A 17,630-nucleotide genomic window follows, 5' to 3' on the forward strand; every position below is an offset into this window, starting at 1 on the left:
CGTTTCCTAGTCGAGGCAGCCAGATGGCAACTTCGCCTCCAGACTCTCGCAGGCTAGTGCTCGCTTCCATTTCTATTTCTTATTTCATCATTCAACAAATATTTGTGGAGCAATGTCTAAGTGACAGGACCACACTAGGGCTTCGTGTTTTAAACAGAACTTTTCAAATCTACTTGCGTGCAACTGTATTTTCACTCTCTCTCCCTCCCTCCTTTCCCTCCTTCCCTTCCCTCCCCTCCCCAAGGCCCCTGGTTTAATCTCTATTATTCTGAGTAATACATGTTTGTTGTAAAAAGAAAAATCCAGTAATACAGCATTCTGTACAGTAGAAAATGAAATTCCCTTCCTCCATCCCTTGATATGGGTCACCATGGTAATAAAGTTTCTCAGCCCTCCCCGCAGGGAGATGTCCCCACATTCCCTGGGGAATAGGAAGGTGGTGCAAGTGGAATGTTCACAAACCTTAATTACTTATATATATGAAGGGACTTGCCAAGAATCTCAATTGTCAACTGTCTGTAGCCAGCCTATCACACCTGTCAAAAGCTTGGCTGAGTCAAGTGGTATTTGAGAAAGATACCCTAAGGGTCATAACAGGCATTCATTCCTTATGTTTTCTTTTTTTATTTCTAAAGATTTTATTTATTTGACAGAGAGAGAGACAGTGAGAGGGAACACAAACGGGGAGTGGGAGAGGGAGAAACAGGCTTCCCGTGGAGCAGGGAGCCTGATGCGGGGCTTGATCCTAGGACCCTGGGATCATGACCTGAGCCAAAGGCAGACACTTAATGACTGAGCCACCCAGGCGCCCCCATTCCTTAGATTTTCTAAGCTCGCCCTATGCCAAGTAAGACCTTTGGTGAGCAATACACCTGGACCAGATTATCTTAGCCATCTACATGGATATCTTTAGAGAGCTATGTTTTTTCATGATGTCCTTTTATTGAGGGTCCATATAAAATATGGCCAGAGAAAGACTGTTTCCAATGTTTTTGTCCTGTAAGCTGCTCTTGAAGACTATCCATTGTCTATAGGACACAGAAAACAATTCCTCCCAGGGCTGAGCCTGGATTTTCTGACAATCTGGTAGGTTGCTGCTTTTTTCCTTTCTTCCTCTTCTTCTTTCTGTTCCCTCCATTCCACATTCCTTTTTCAGATAATGAGAACAATATAACGCATCACATCTCTCTTTTTGTCTAGGCTACCAGGAAGCTCTGACCAATTTTTGAATCAATGGCATCAAGTTTCCTTTGGCCTAGGCATTCTTGCCCACATCATTCCAACCTCTCTTGCATGATTCTAGACTTTTTGCTCCACTGTTTTTAAAAGCCTCTTGAGGTTTTTGTTTTTTGTTTTTTTCAAAGAGGAGGAGATAAATGATACATTAACAAACAGTCCAATGGTGACATTTTACAATTTACAGGTAAGGAAAATAAGGTCCAGAGAGGCTGACTTCGCTAAGAGCCACAAACAGCTGGTTAGGGAAGCTTTCAGACTAAAACCTCAGGGTTCCCACCCTTCCTACTATCCTATATTGTTTCAAATTAAACATTAATATTTCTTCTTCCTTCATATGTTGTGGATATTCACTCAGCTTGATTTTCTTTGTGTTCCGCTTTTGGAAAGAGAAGCTACAGCTGGGTTCTGTGTGATTTTTCCCCAGTCATCAAGTCAATGCCTCAGGTTGGCAGGGTCCAGGAGGGAGGGAGATACCTTCTCACATCTTTTCTGTCTACAGAGGACCACCTCCAGCAGTCTACCAAATTCACTTGGGACTTCAGACATAATAATGGGAATATGTACAAAATACCTTTAGGAAACCAAGTATTTCTGAGTATGACATTTTTGTTGTGGAGTGTGGGATCCGCAGAAAGGACAGAATGAGTTTAATGCAAGCTGAAAAACTCTACACGTTGAAGTTTAAATTATAGAAGTTTATACTCCCAAAGCAGGTATGATCAATTGGATTAAAAATAATAATTTCTGCCTGAAACATTAATATGAAAGTAAAAAATCCTATTGGTACTTTGATGTTTCCTTGTATGGAAAAAAGATGGCAAGTCTAAAGATGGGTCTGGGACTGCTAATTTGGATAAATATTCAGGGTAGACTGACAGGTATCCATAAGTGATGTGCAGGAGCGGGAGTAACAAGTCAGGGGGAACAGAGTGTGTGTGACAACAGCTCTCCCATATACCAGCTGTGTGGACTCAGACAGGTTGTCCAAGTTTGTTGAGTCTCAGTGTTCCCATCTATAAAATGGGAACCACAGTAACTACACTCCAGGACTGTGCAGAGGATGGAATAAGGCCACACGTGTGGAATACACAGTGTGATGCCGACTTAGGGGCTCAGCTAACTGTGGATGTTACCATGTCTGAGTCAGGCTACAGCAGCTATCATAGCCAGTCACTAACTATTCTACTTAACCAACTAGGCAGGAATCATACAGAAAAGCCTGAGAGGACACAGTAGTCCTGGAAGGAAGTGAAGTACCTGGGTACATTTAGCTGAGGACAAACTTAACTCCCTGGGGGTGGAGGCAGCTGCAGACAGGACAGTTTTCAGACTGCAATTGTGATAAGCCAGACTTATGTTAGGATAAATCAAATCCACGAAGAAACTCCGTACCTGGTAATTGTCTAACTCTGCAGGACTTCTAGAGTGTGTAGTTGCAAGTTTTCCTCACCTTGTCATCACGTCCTAAATGGCCAGCTTAGCATATAATAAGCCAAAGTGCCCCTAGAGAGTAATCCTGGGGAAAGACCTCAGTCCTACGGTCAGAGCCCAAGGAGAAGAAATCCTAGCAAATGAGTGGTTGGCAGCCCTGAATCTTGGGGGGTGGGGTGGAGGAGCATCAGCCTCTTTGGGGGCGGGGGGTGATGGTGAAGTTCTTGGCTCAGTTTCATCACAGACAGTGATTTGGATCTGAATGTAAAAACGTCTGCCAGAAACTTTCTGTTATAGGAAGCTCACTAGAAAGCAATGAAAGATTAAACTGCTGCATATCCTTTAAAGGTATCACTATTATCTTAGGGGAGAAAGAAGACTTGCAGCCAAGAATAAATTAAGTTGAAAAAAGGAATATAGGAGTTTTCCTTTGGTATAAAACATCTTAATGGACTGACCCAGATGGTCCAGATGTTTTTAAGTGGACATATTCTACATGCCACAGTCACATTATAAAATATAGAGTTCCGTAACATTTTAAGTTGATCTTATTTGTATAGTTGCTCTTATTTGTTAATTTGAAAAGTGAAACTAAATAACATTTTAGAGAACAAACAAAAATCAAGCTGGATTTTGTTTTTAACTTGGCAGAAAGAGTGGCCTTTGATTTTGTGTCTGATAGTCTGAATAACTATCTGCTGGACTTTTATTTATTTATTTTACCAATTCTTTCTCCATCTTTCTTTAAAAGTTTAAAAGGAAATGCCTCCCAAATATCTATAGTCATCTTTTTGGGGGGTATCTCAATGAGCAACAATAAAAAAATCATAATAAATGTTTCATTTGAAGTTCACACAATTTATGTAATAAAACCTTTGAAAGAACATATGTAAAATTTCATCAATATTGAACTGAAATTCCTCAGGGAATATTTTCAGTGAGGCAAAGTGTTCTATATAAACAAATGAAATTTTGTATCTTCCTAGTTCTTATTTTGCAAGGCGATAACTTTTTTTAAAGTCAATTTTTATTATTTTAGAATATTTTTAGATTTCCAGAAAATGATAGTACAGAGAATTCCCATACACCCAGCTCCCAATTTTCTCCTTTTATTAACATCTTAAGTTAGTATAGTATATTTGTCACAATTAATAAAACAAATTGGTATGTTATTATTAACTAAATTCTATATTCATTTTTTTCTGAGTTTTTACCTAATTTAGTCTTTTTCCAGAATCCTGTCCAGAATATCATATTGTGTTTAATCATTGTTTCCTTAGGCTCCTCTTGACTGTGACAGCTTCTCAGACTCCTTATTTTTATTTTTTTAGATAAAGAGAGAGAGCAAGAGCCCAAATGCACATGGGGTGGGAGGGACGGGGCAGGGCAGAGGGAGAGGGCAAGAGAGAATCTTAAGCAGACTCCACGCCCAGTGCAGACTCCAACTTGGGGTGCGATCTCACAACCCTGAGATCATGACCTGAGCTGAAACCATGAGTTGGGCACTTAACCAGCTGAGCCATCCAGATGCACTTCAGACTCCTGATTTTTAATGACCTTGGTTATGACACATACCGGTCAGGCGTTTTGTAGAATATCCTTAGTTGGGATTTGTCTGATGTTTTTCTCATGATTAGACTGGTGTTAAGGGTTTGTGGAAGGAAGACCACAGAGGCAACGTGCCATTCTCATTATATCTCATCGAGGGCACATGTTATCAACATGACTTATGCCTGTTGATGTTAACCTTGATCACCTGGCTGAGGCAGTGTTAGCTTACTTCCCTCCCTGTAAAATTACTCATTTTTCCTCCTTTTTCATACTGTGCCCTTTGGAGGGAAGTCACTATATGCAGCTCACACTGAAGGGGCGGGAGATATGCCAAACCTTCCAGAGGGCGGAATTTCTAGAATAAGTTATTTGGAATTCTTTCGCATAGGAGATTTGTTTACAGTTAGCCTGTGAACAACATAGGGGTTAGGGCTGCTGATCCTGCCCCACCCCCCTCAAAAATCCACATAGAACTTCTGACTGCCCCAAAACTTAGCTACCTATAGCCTACTGTTGACCAGAAGCCTTACTGATAATAGTAGAATTAATACATATTTTGTATATGTATTATATACTGTATTCTTAAACAAAACTAGAGAAAAGAACATGTTTTTAAGACAATTATAAGAAAGAGAAAACAAATTTACAGTATTGCATTGCATTTATTGATAAAAGTCCACACAGAAGCGAACATGTGTGGTTCAAGGATCAACTGTATTCCCACTTATTTACCCAGTCCCTTACTTTTACCAGAATAGACTCATGAATATTTATCATATACTTCGGGCTATGTTGAGAGTTTAGCTCCTACTCCATGATATTATTGCCTCAGCATCCATTTTGTGGGGCCAAGCAACCCATTGGGGCCTTGAACTGATACTAGCTTCTCCTGAAGCAGTACCCTGGGTAAGAGCCCTCAGAGTCACAAGTAAATGTGAGTTCTGGATATGACTTCCTGAAAGACCCTTGTGACAAATACTCTCCCTTGCCACCCAGGGCTGCCCCTTGTATAAGACCCCTCAGAAGCCTACTGTAGCCCTGCTCTTTTTGGTTTGAACTGACCAATCCAGCTTTAGCCCAGTAACCCCAAAGCATTCCCCTGCGGACCCTAATAAAGGCATGTGCCCCACATCCTGCCTCTCTCTCTGCCTGTAGCCTGCCTTGACTTCCCACAGTGGCCCTTATAGGCAAGCCATGTTCCTCCTCTAGCATCTGTGGGTAGTAACCTTCTCTAGTTCACTTTCCCTTGTGGCCTTTTGTTGAAATACAGGACACCCCAGAGTTCTACTTAACAAATGATCATTTAACAAAATCACAACAGGCTATAATCTAATACTACTTTATTTTGTTCAAATTGTTTTAGCTTTGACCATTGGGACATTTCTCAGTTGCCTCCTGTCCTTTTCAACATACCCCACCCTGGTGGGGTTTTGACTATTTCCTTACATTCTAACACTACCAGACACTCCAGGTTCATCTTAGATATCTCCTGTCCCAGTCTTAGAATGAACTATTTCTCTAAGGAACCCAGGTTCCTTTTTATTGGAAAAAGGTATTAGATACCAAGATCTGGGGATCAGATGTGTTTATTGCTACTGGGGTGTCAGCTGCTTCTAGGTCCCCTCAGATGACAGAGCAAGGAAATGTATGTATGTATACTGACCAGTGAATACATACATATCTCTACACGTTTCCACATGTAACCATCTGTATATTACAGTAAGTATTAGTTCATACTAATGTCAAGGAAAAAACCTTTGCTTGTTTCTTACGCCTTTCTCTCTCTAGCATGGAAAAAAAGTAAATTTCAATAGTTGGAAAATGTTGAAGAGATTACTTCTATTGTCAGTTTTCCTACCCACTCCTCTCATCCCTACTGCTGTGGGACATTTTAGAGAGCCAGTCTTCTCAGTTGCTTTAGCTGTCCTAAATGCCTTGCCCTGGGGACACTGCCTGGTTGAAGCCTGCATGTAGTTCTCCCACAGCACATCACACTATCTGTCCTGCTGACTTCCATCACATAGGGTCATTTTTCTTTACAAAGCTGACTCACACTTGATGATTTACATCTTGGTCATTTATCTGCTTCTGTGAAAATTTCAAAACCTAGAGCCAAGACAAACTCTACAATGCATCTAAGGCAAACCCCTTGCTGCTTTAGACGTGCCATAACTCACTTTGTCTGCCAAGATGGAGAGGGAAAAATGAAACATTTAGCTCATGTGGGAAACAATTTTATATGTAAGTGGGCATGATCGTGATCATCGGATGCAGCAGCATCTACTTGGCTACAGCACTTCACAGTTTACAAAGCACTTCTACTTATGCAGTTTCACTTTTATTTCGATAGAACGGTCCTGAGATATTAAGGCAGTGTTTGCTCTTTCATTTACAGAAGAAAAAAAACTGGAGTTTGTGACAAGAGGATATGGAGCAACTGGAACTCTCACATATTGCTGGGAATGCCAAAAGATAGAGACACTTTGCACATCACTTTGCAAAGGAGTTTAGTATTTACCCAAGAGGAATGAAACCTATATTTACCTGAGAATATTTTTAGTGGCTTAATTCATAATCACAAAAAACCCTGAAAATAACCCAAATGTCTCTCAATTGATGAATAATAAGCTATGATAGATATATGTACAATGGAATGCTACTCAAAAAAAATTACTCATGTATGAAAAAACAATGATGAATTTCCAACGCATCCCGCTAAATGAAAAAAACCCAAGCTCAAAAGTCTATCCGCCACTTTAAGATTCCATTTAAATGACATTCTGGAAAAAAGCAAAATGATAAAGAGAGGAATCAGATCAATATTCCCAGAGGTCTGCAGTCAGGGGAAGAGACTGACTACAAAGGAACAACGGGAACTTTTGGAATGAGAGAAATATTCTCTATCTTGATTGTGGTGGTCGTTACACAATTGTATGCATTTGTTAAAATTCAAATGGTACACCAAAATGGGTGAATTCTACTGTAGGTAAATTATACTTCAATTTTAAAAAGGAAGCATGAAAATTGAAAGGGGAAGGTGGTGGAAAGGAAAGTTTAAAGAAGCTTAGTTACCAACTAAGCAAGTTGGGCATAGTCACCAAATGGAACCAGAAATTGAACCAGGTCTTCTACCTTCAAGTCCAGAGCTTTTCTATTAAGACTGGACACATTTCTAGAAAAGAACTGATTTTCAGTCTTCCCTGCTTATGGACACAAACTCAGAATGGGAATCCTAAATGCTGACCCCTCTCTTCTTCTTCACACTTGGAAGTAGAGCTCTCTCACTTTCCTTCCTAGGACACACGTTGATCCTTAAGGATTTGGAATGACAATAGCCAACATATGAAGGATGAGACTACATCTTAATGTCATGCCTCATTGTCAGAAATGTTGCAAGAAAGGATTTGAGTGGAGGATTTCTCCAAAGAAGATATACAAATATAAGCACATGAAAAGATGCTCAACATTAGTAGTCAGTTAGGTAAATCAAATCAAAACCATAATGAGCTACCACTTCATACCTACTAGGATGGCTATAAGCAAAAAAGAATAGAGCAAGTGTCAGCAAGAATGGGGAGAAACCAGAACCCTCATCTGTTACTGATGAGAGTGTAAGATGGTACAGCCACCTTGGAACACAGTTTGGCAAATCCTCAAAATGCTGAACAGTGTGTTACCATATAACCCAGCAATTCCACTCTAGGTATATACCCAAGAGAAATGAAAACACACATCCATACAAAAATACATGAATGTTCATAAGAGCATTCTTTATAATAACCAAAAAGTGGGAACAACCCTAATGTCAATCAACTGATGAATAAACAAAATGAGGTATGCCATACAATGGAATATTATTTGGCAATCAGTATTGATCCATGCTATAACATGGATCAAACTTAAAAACATAAGGTTAAGTCAAATAAATGGATAAAATCTTTAAAAAAAAGTTTAAAAAAAACAAAAACATAAGGTTAAGTGAAAGAAATGATGTACAAATGACCCCATCTTATATGATTCCTTTTGTGTGAAATGTCCAGAATAAGCAAGTCCACAGGAACAGAGAAGAGATTAGTGGTTTCCAGGGCCTAGTTAGTGAGGAATAAAAAACAACTGCTAATAGGTGTGGGTTTCTTTTTGGAGAAATGAACATGTTCTAAAGTTATAGCGATGATTATACAAATCTATGAATATACTAAAAAGCCACTGAAGTTTACACTCTATTTTTTATTATAAATTTTTCTTTTTTTAAAAATTTTAATTCCAATGTTGTTAACATCCAGTGTTATATTAGTTTCAGGTGTACAATATAGTGATTCAACGGTTCCATATATTACTCAGTGGTTATTTGAACTGTATACTTTAAGCGTATGCATGTATGGCATACGGATTATATCTCAATGAAACTTTTATAAAAATTATACTGAAAACAACAAACACAAAAGAAGTGTTGCCAGGACTAGAGAAAACAGCCAGGAAGGAGGACTGAGCACTCTGGCCAGGCAGTCCCACCTAATTAAGCCTGAGTGGGGCCCTTTCTCCCTAAATCTCTCTCATAAAAGGCAGGCTATCGATCCTCCCCTCCCATCTTAAAAAGTTTTCCCTCATCTGAGCTGGGAGTGCAGTTGCTTCTCCTTTGGTGGCTCTGCCCAGCTGTAATAATCAGGCTGAAGATGGACTGGGTTAGAAATCATCACCTCAAAGGAAGGAAGAGAACACTTCATGCTAAAATATATTGCAATAACAGAACCCTCAGTGTCACTCCCACCCCACAGAACCCAAGCCCCCTGAGCCCACAGCCTTGGCTGTTGACCAGCCCACTCAGTTCCTCCCTCTTCCTTCCCTCAAAATAGGGGTATAGGAAGCGGGTAGTGCATATAGGATATTCTAGATTCAGTATTACATTCAATTCACCTGACACATTAAGCATCAGAGGATTATAATAACAATAGATGGCATTTCTTGATCATAACAATCTTACCTAGAGGGAAGTGTTATCCTCATTTGACAGATGGGCAAAAGGAGGCTTAGAAAGATTTAGAAACTTAGGTCATGTAAACAGTATAGCTGGGATTCCAACTTGGGGAGGTCAGACTCCAGAGCTCAAGTTCTAAGGGGCTGTTAGAGATCATCTGGTCTCATCCCTTATCTTAATGGTCAGAAAATGATGCGCCCAGGCTACAGGACTTATTCAATATGACAGGACTGGCTAGAGGCAAAGCAAAGATTCCAGACTCATGATCTTATTAAAAGTCGCCTTGGTCTTTTTTTTAGATTCATGGTACAGATATGGAAGAAATTCCCTGAAATCAGAGTCTCACATCCATAGTCCAGAGTTATCTAACTTAGGTTCTAAAATCATCCCAAGCAGATGGTATGTATTGTTTTCTCAAGGGTTTCTAAGAAAGATATTCTCAAAATCTTCAGGGAGTTATACTGCTGAAAAATGTCCTCCTCCTCGCCCCTCCCTGCCCCCCCAACTAGTTTCATTTTCCCAAGAGAAAAGGGAATCATTGGATATGGTGCTCTCCTCAAACATGTCATGTCATGTCCCTCCTCTTCCCAAAATAAATAAATAAATAAAGACCCCAATTCTTAGGGTGACATTCTCAGACCCAAACTTCTATTCCCATCATCTCTCATTGTGTCCCTTTACACAGGCACTTCTTTCCTGTTAGTTGGATCTCCAGGGTTGGGACATTTAGTCCCTAAATCACCAAGTCCAAGAACTAGAAGAGCCTTTGTGGAACTGGACTAGTCCATTACCCTTTCTCTTTGACTGTGATTCTCACCTTGGTGAGGAGAGTGAGGACAGTTTTGGCCAGGATTGGGGCAGGGCAGGTAGGGGAGAGAACATGTAATGTTTTAAAAATGTATATTCAATATTATAAATGGTTTTATTCATGCTACTAATTATATTTGGAAATTCCAAAATCGCATTAGATGTTCACATGAGGGTTTTTTAAAAAAACATTTTGAAGGAAGACAAGAGTTGAAAATGTTAGAAAACTTTAGATGCAGTTTCTCTGTTCTATGAATCCAGATATAGAGAGTGGAACCCAACCCTAATATCAGTATCTCTATCTGCCACCTTTGTAATCATTCAAGAGCCCACCTAGGTGTGCTGAACTGTTCAAAATGAGGACCATTTCCCCAAACTTCTTGAGAGCTTGTAAGCAGTGATTTTAAAATGTTACAGAATTGGAAGGAAAAATTTCTCATCTGTTCTAAAAGTAAGTAATCCAGAGTTATTAGTTTTCTAGTATCATTATCTTCACATTAGTTATTTATTGACTTCTAGAGTCTGGGTCAATCACTGTGGCAAACATATTTCCCTAAAATTACCTCTTTTAATTCCTGAAATGACCCTATTTGTTAGGTGGGTGTCATTAGCACCATTTTATAGAAGAGACAGAGGTATCGAATGGTTAAGAAAGTTGCTTGGGGTCACAAAGATAGTAAGCAGTACAACAGGGATTCCAACTCAAGTCTCAGAGCCCATGCTCTCATCCAAGCTGCCATCTTGTGCACCATGTGAATGGTGTGGTGTCTCTGTTACTTCCCACAGAGTGCAACATGCAACAGTAACTCGTCCAGGCTGACGAATGTGAAAGGGGCATGCAGGGATCAATGGGGGAGAAAACTGGACAGGTAGGTCATAGAGCCCCTTGTATGTGGCTAAGATGTCTGCATTCTATTTGCTTGGCAATAAGGAGCGCCTCAAAAATGAAGAGCAGACAGCTATGCCTTAGTAGTGTCACGGGGACAAGGAACAAATGTGGAAGCCAAATGGATGAATGTGGACTTTGTTCATAGGTGTCACATAATTCCCTGGGAAAGGATGCAACCCTATTAGCCAAAGTAGGATATTTGGTTCTGTGTGGGTTTTTATTAGCAGAATATCCCTCACTGGCATAGACAATAGTCACTTATATTGGACTACATAATAGGTATCTTGCCTTGTTTGGAATAGGAATAGAAACTTAAGTCCCTTTGTCTGGCTTGAAATTCTACTGAAATAACTTTATGCCTCAAAGTAGTATGAAGTAAACATTTTTATAACTGTTACAAGATGTTAATAAGGAAATCACATTGTAAGAAGCAATAAAAAAAATGTACTTTAAAAAAAGATAGTTTCATACCACACTTTCCATGGATTTAGCCTGCTTATTTCATCCATTGGTGGGGGACCAATCTTTTGAGAGCCTAGCAGGGAAGCCCGCCTTATGTTTATTCTGCAGTAGAGAGAATTAGTTTCAGCTCACTTGCAGAAGTGGATTTCAGAGGAAGGGATTTGACAAAGTTGTTAAACTCAGTGGAGGCAGAAGAGGAAAACTGGGCTGATTATGTATCTGAGCACTGTCACTTTGAAATTCATTCTGGCCCCCAGAGTATAAATACACTTCAGTATTTTTGTTAGGATTGCCAGAAAATCAGCAAGTGTTCACTTTCTTTGGCCAACAAAAGCATGACTCTCTGCACAAAAATTTTCTGCACATTTATAAACAAGAACATTTAGAAAATCCCCTCTTGCTGAGAGATATGACAACAGATATATTTAACTGAACCATAAAATAAAGCAGATACTGAGAATACCAGTAGGTTTATCAAGCACAGGAAAAGTTTTTATGTCTCTCTTCTGACACAAACTTATACACGTCTTCCTATCCCCCCACAAATACCTTCCCTGTCCTGAGCTGGCCTGATGAGCCATCAGCCAGGTTTCTACCTTTGTTTTCTGTCAGACTTCTCCAATAAGTATACACAATCCAATTTCTACATTTTCTCACCACGGAACCTTGGTTTTCCAGCAGGCTATTTCCAGCAGCCCTGAAGGCTATTGCTATGGTGGTCTCCAAGTGACCCATGACCTCCCACCCAAATCTAAGGCAAAAATTTTTCTCCCTCACAGGATCTCCCAGTTGAAACGAGGCCACTAGATGATCTCAAACCTTTTGGCAAACTTGTTCTGTAAAGAGTCTGATGATAAATATTTTAGGCTCTGTGAGCCATTCAATCTTGCCACAATACTCAGCCTCGCCATTACAGTGCCAAAGCAGCCATAGACAATATGTAAACTAATGAGTATGGCTGTGTTCCAATAACATTTTATTTAGGGACATTGAAATTTGAATTGCATCACCTAATATTATTTCACAAAATATTATTCTTTTGATTTTTAAAAAATTATTTAAAAAATGTAAAAAGCATTCTTAGCTCATAAGCTGCACAAAAAAAGGTGGTGGAATGGATTTAGCCCCTGTGCCATTATTTGATCTAGGTCAATCTTCCAACCCAAACCAGGAGTTTCTTCCCAGCTTTGCAGCCAGTCAGCCAGGCTCTGTATGGACTTTTTCCCATCAGAAGAGGCTCACTACCTCAGAGGCAGCCTGCTCTAAGGCTGAGATGAAATGACTAGATCTGGTTCTGCCTGCTGACATCACAAAGAATAAGTCAACTTCCAACATTGTGGTAACACTTCAAATAATGAAAAGTACCTATTCTGACCACCTGTGAAGTCTCCCATCTTGGGACAATAGTCCAGGTTTCCATTGTTGCTTGCACAGCGTTTTTTAGTTTTCTCTCTGCTCTGGTCTGTAGAAATCCTTCTGCAAATCTGGCCTCAGACTACACTTCAGGTGTGCCCAGTTTAGGGGACAGGTTAGTAAGGCCATTGCATTCTGTGATCTGCTTGCCATCGTGGACTCTGTAATACACTTCTGAACTTCCCTGGCTCAGGATAATGTGATACTTATTTTTGAAATTCTTCCCCCTTGGCCTTCATCACCCATGCTGCCTGATTCTCATGGGAGGCCCACATTCTCCTTCTCCTTGGAGCCTTTTATCTGCCACAACAGTGGGTGTTACCAAAGCTGGATCCTTGGAGTCTGTGATCTCTCTCACACTTGACATCTTAGAAAACAGATGAATTCTCATGACTCAGCCATCCCTTCTATTGGGATTATTCTCAAATTGTATCTGCAGCTTCAATCTCCTCACATGTGAGCTCCAGGTTCTCACCTCCCATACCATTAAAGACCTTACTTTACTCTTATCCTAAAACCCTCATGCCTCAAAGTAAGTATCTCCTCACGGGATGATGATAATAATGGTGATAATAGCAGCAAGAGTAGAAATAATAATTAACATTTGTTGGGCATCTACAACTGTGCCAGGCACTATGTTGAGCTAAGGATTCATTATCTTACTTAACTTTCACAACAACCCATGAGGAAACTACTCCTAGCTCCCTTTTATAAGTGGGGAAATAGGCTCAGAGAAGCAAAGTAATTCAGCCAAATCCACTGTGCTAATAAGTAACAGGGTTAGGATCTGAACCTTTGTATGTCTGAATCAGAGCATCTGCACTTGACCATCATGGATGGACTTTGTTACTGCCCAGACGATGTCACAGGTGCCCCATGTCTTCCAAACGCCCTGCCCAGAAAGCTTGAAGTCAGTCTTGACCCTTCCCTGAATTTAGCCTTCCTACCCTACTAGTCACTATACTACTAGGTTTCTTTTTCTAAACAATTGGGCGCCATTTTCTCCTTTTGTGCTCACCAGCATCTTACACCAGGTCCCTCGTCATCATTCCCCGTTGTTTACAGCAACCCTCCTGATGGGTCTCCTCTCCTGGTATCATGCATGATCCTGCCCAGAATATGTTTGATCAAGCTGCTTCTCTCATTTGAAAGGTTCTCCCTGCTGTCCACCTCTTTGCCATTCATTCACTCGACCAACCTTGGAACTGTCTAGTCCTTACTGATCCAGAACCCTCATCCCATGGGGGGAAGGGAGGAGGGGAGGCTAGAACATATGTCAACTATCATGTAATTTAAATATTTTACATGCTTACTTCCTTTTCTGCTCCTTCTCCAGCTTTTGAGGGATCTGTGGCTAAACTGCTTTGGGAGGCTGAGGCATTAAGGCCCAGGTCCTCTTCCTCCCTGTATGACAGAGTTTTCCAAAGCATGTTCTATAATGGGTACCAGGCACTCAGTATTCAAATATGTTAGTGAAATACTGCATTCTGAGAGTCTCAATACACATTAGCATAATGAATGACCTGAGAAGTCCTGCAATGAAAAAAAAAAAACAACCCACCTTCATTATCATTGTTTGTCCAGCATGTGGCATATGTGCTAGGTCATTTTTCCACAGAATGCATACATCCCAAACAATGCACTGTGGGAGATACAACACTTGGTTACCCCCCAAATCCCTCAAACAACCATTTTGTTGCCCCATTTCTTTATTCATGGTATCGCTCATGATAAATGTTTGTTGTGCAACTAGATGCATAGTTCTATATGTAAAGCTATATAACAGAGAGTTTGGGCTTTGGGGTCATAAAAGCCTGAGTTTCATCACGGCTTGGCCACTTTCTAGTTATGTGATATTGGGCAATTTATGTAGCCTCTCAGGTTTCTTATTTGTAAAATAAAGCAATAATTCCCATCTATCAGGATTGTATGAAAGCTAAATGTAAAGTGTGTATGTAAAGTGTTTGGCACAGTGCCCAGTGTAAGAATTAGCAGTGGCTACATTATTAATTTCTCTATCATCATCATCATCATCATTACCATTATCACCATAACCCTCATCACCATGATCACCATCACCATCATCCTCATCATCACCATCATCATCACCATGATCACCATCACCCTCATCATCACCATCATCATCATGATCACCATCATCATCATCATGATCACCATCATCCTTATCACCACCATCATCATCACCATATCACCATCACTATCATCATTATCATCATCACCATCACCATCATTATCATCTAAATAAATGGGAAAAAAATTAGACATCCTCAATTAGCTAAATGACAAATTAACCACATTTTTTTCTTTCCCTTTGAGAGGATAATTTGACTTATATATCAAGGATGTGTCTTGGTTTTAGGAAATTATTTCATGCAGTATCTTAAATTATACCAAGAGACAAAATGAGAAGCCTCTGTTGGATGATTGCAGAATTAAGGAAATTCACATTTAGCTTAAAAACACTCTGCAAAGAGGGGATTAATGGTGTAAGGCCAACCTGATGAGCATTCTAATGATGTGCCATTGGGCTTCCTACTAATTCTTATTTGGTTTGACATTTTTACTAACAATTTGAATAAATATACATGAGAAACATGTATCAAGCCTGAGTATGAAATAAATTGGAAATAGTTAGCTAACTCAATATATAACTAAATTAATAGTAAAACTTTTACCCCAAAATGCCCCAAAAAGATAAAATGTAGTAAAAGATTACATCCATGCAAGAAAACAACAAACAAAACAATCTATGCACAGAGAAGAGATGAACTTGGCCATTTGCATGCTAAAAGTCTAGGGGTTTTAGTTGACCTTCAGGTGGGCTAATAATTAGACACAGCTTATAGAAAAAAATAATCAAATTAGCAGGCATTCAGAGCAGGAGAATGACCTAATTGCAAGAAGGGAGAGTCTCAGTGTTCAGAACAGACTAGGGAGCTTCATTTTTAAGAGGGATATTGAAAAATGCTATGTTTTGACAATATGGGGAATGTCCAGCCTCAAGAGAACCAAACAAAGACAATTTCTATTCGTCCCAGGGAATGACAGGTGGAATTTATAAGGAGGCGGATTTCAGTTTGATTTAAGGAAGAATTTTAAAACAAATTGAGCTCCATCAACATAACAGGCTCATTAAAATGGAGTGAACTCTGAAAGTTTTTAGCAAAAGCTGGGTAAGAATCTACAAGGGAGAGATTCCTACATTTGGTGGATGACAGAGGTATGTAACATAACCTCTGAAAACTCATCAGTGATAATGTTTATAGTTGTGTCTGGCAAAAGCCTTCCCAACCTCCAAGGCTCTGAAGCCTTTGGTCATCCTCAAGGGCAATGTGCCTGGTGCCCTCTCTCTTCCTCTCTTATGGCACACAGTCCTTGCTTCTCATGTGGCATGGAATCACACTAGTTACTATTTATTGAGTACTAGTCTGTGCTATTCTATTACCTTGCTTAAATGTCCCAATAACCCTGTGAAGATAAAATTAACACGTTTTACAGGTGAGAAATATGAAGCTGAAATCAGTTTATGTCACTAACTTGCCCAGAGTCCTACAGTGAGTGAGTGGCAGACCAGGACTCATATCCAGACTTTAGCAATAGAATCATATTCTTTCCACTAACCCATGACACTTCTCTCACATGATCTCTCACATGATAGCTAGTGCTTTACATGGCCTTTTCTTGGTGTATATTTATTCAGTATTTCAGGTCTTAAATGCCTTGAACTAAATTGTAAATCCCCCAAACAAAAGGCCATGTCTTGCTTTTCTTTGTATTTCTAGTGGCACTTCTTTCAATAAACAACTGTTAATGCCAACTAGCACTATGCATTCATAAATACTTATTTATTGAGCATCTTCTTTATAGCTGGCACTTTGCAAAGAACCAGACATACAGCAATGAACAAGTTTAAAAAGTTTCTAAGGATAAAAGCAAACAAGCAATAGCTTCCCTGACTTTTGAAGTGAGACATGACCAAGAGAAGGCAGCAGCTGTGGTATGACCAGGGTAAGAAGGTCTTAGGCAGAGAGAACAGCAAGTACAAAGGCCATGTGGAGAAAACTAGCTCTGTATGTCTAGGAACAGAATAAAAGTCAATGTGATTGGAACGGAGCCAGAGAGGGGGTGGCTGATGTAAAGTTAGGATCAAGTAGGTGGGCAAAATCATGCACGGTCTTGGCATTTTGGATTTTATTCCAAATGCAAAGGGAAGCCATGGGGAGATTTTCAGCAAGGGGTGACCTGATCTGCTTTATGTTTATAAAAAAATCACTCTGGCTGCTGGGTGGGGAACGGATTATAGGGTATGCAAGCATGAAAGCAGTACTGAAGGTGAGTGCAGTGGTGGCCAGTGGTGGCAGGTGAAACGCTAAGGAGTGAGCCAATTCAAATGTATTTTGTCAGTAAAGCAAATGGAACTTGCTGATAGTTTCCAAGTTAAGGGCTTGGGAAAAGAGTAAAATCTAGGATGACTCCTAGGGTTGCCTGAGCAACTGGGTAGAGGCTAAGATGGGGAAGACAATGGGTGGTATGTGAATGGAGGAGTGAGAAGTCAATCCTGTAGTTCTATTTTGGCCACATCTGAGCTGCCTTGTGGACATTGTTAGAATGTAGGCTTTGTGAAGGCAGAGGTTCTGTGTGTCTTGTTCTGTGCTGTATCCCCAGTGCACAAACCAGCACCTAGTATATAAGCTGGTATGCAATAAAATCTCGTCGAATGAAAAAAGCCAAGGAGAGGCATTGAGAAGGCAACTGGATTTATGAATGTTTAAATCTCTTGTGCAAATGTAGATTCTTGGCAAAGCATAATTACCTTCCTCTTTGGCTCCTACACGTGCAGTA

General features: G+C 40.0%; 1 protein-coding gene across 3 annotated transcripts in view; it reads right to left on the reverse strand.

The window, feature by feature from the left end:
• PLCE1 (phospholipase C epsilon 1) overlaps positions 1-17,630 on the reverse strand; it is a 289,717-nt gene that overhangs the window by 123,933 nt on the left and 148,154 nt on the right. The window lies entirely within an intron of this gene.

Source organism: Eumetopias jubatus, unplaced genomic scaffold (genome assembly GCF_037043125.1).
Source record: "Eumetopias jubatus isolate StellerSeaLion01/CBP00866 unplaced genomic scaffold, mEumJub1_p1.0 scaffold_17, whole genome shotgun sequence".
Lineage (NCBI taxonomy): Eukaryota > Metazoa > Chordata > Mammalia > Carnivora > Otariidae > Eumetopias > Eumetopias jubatus.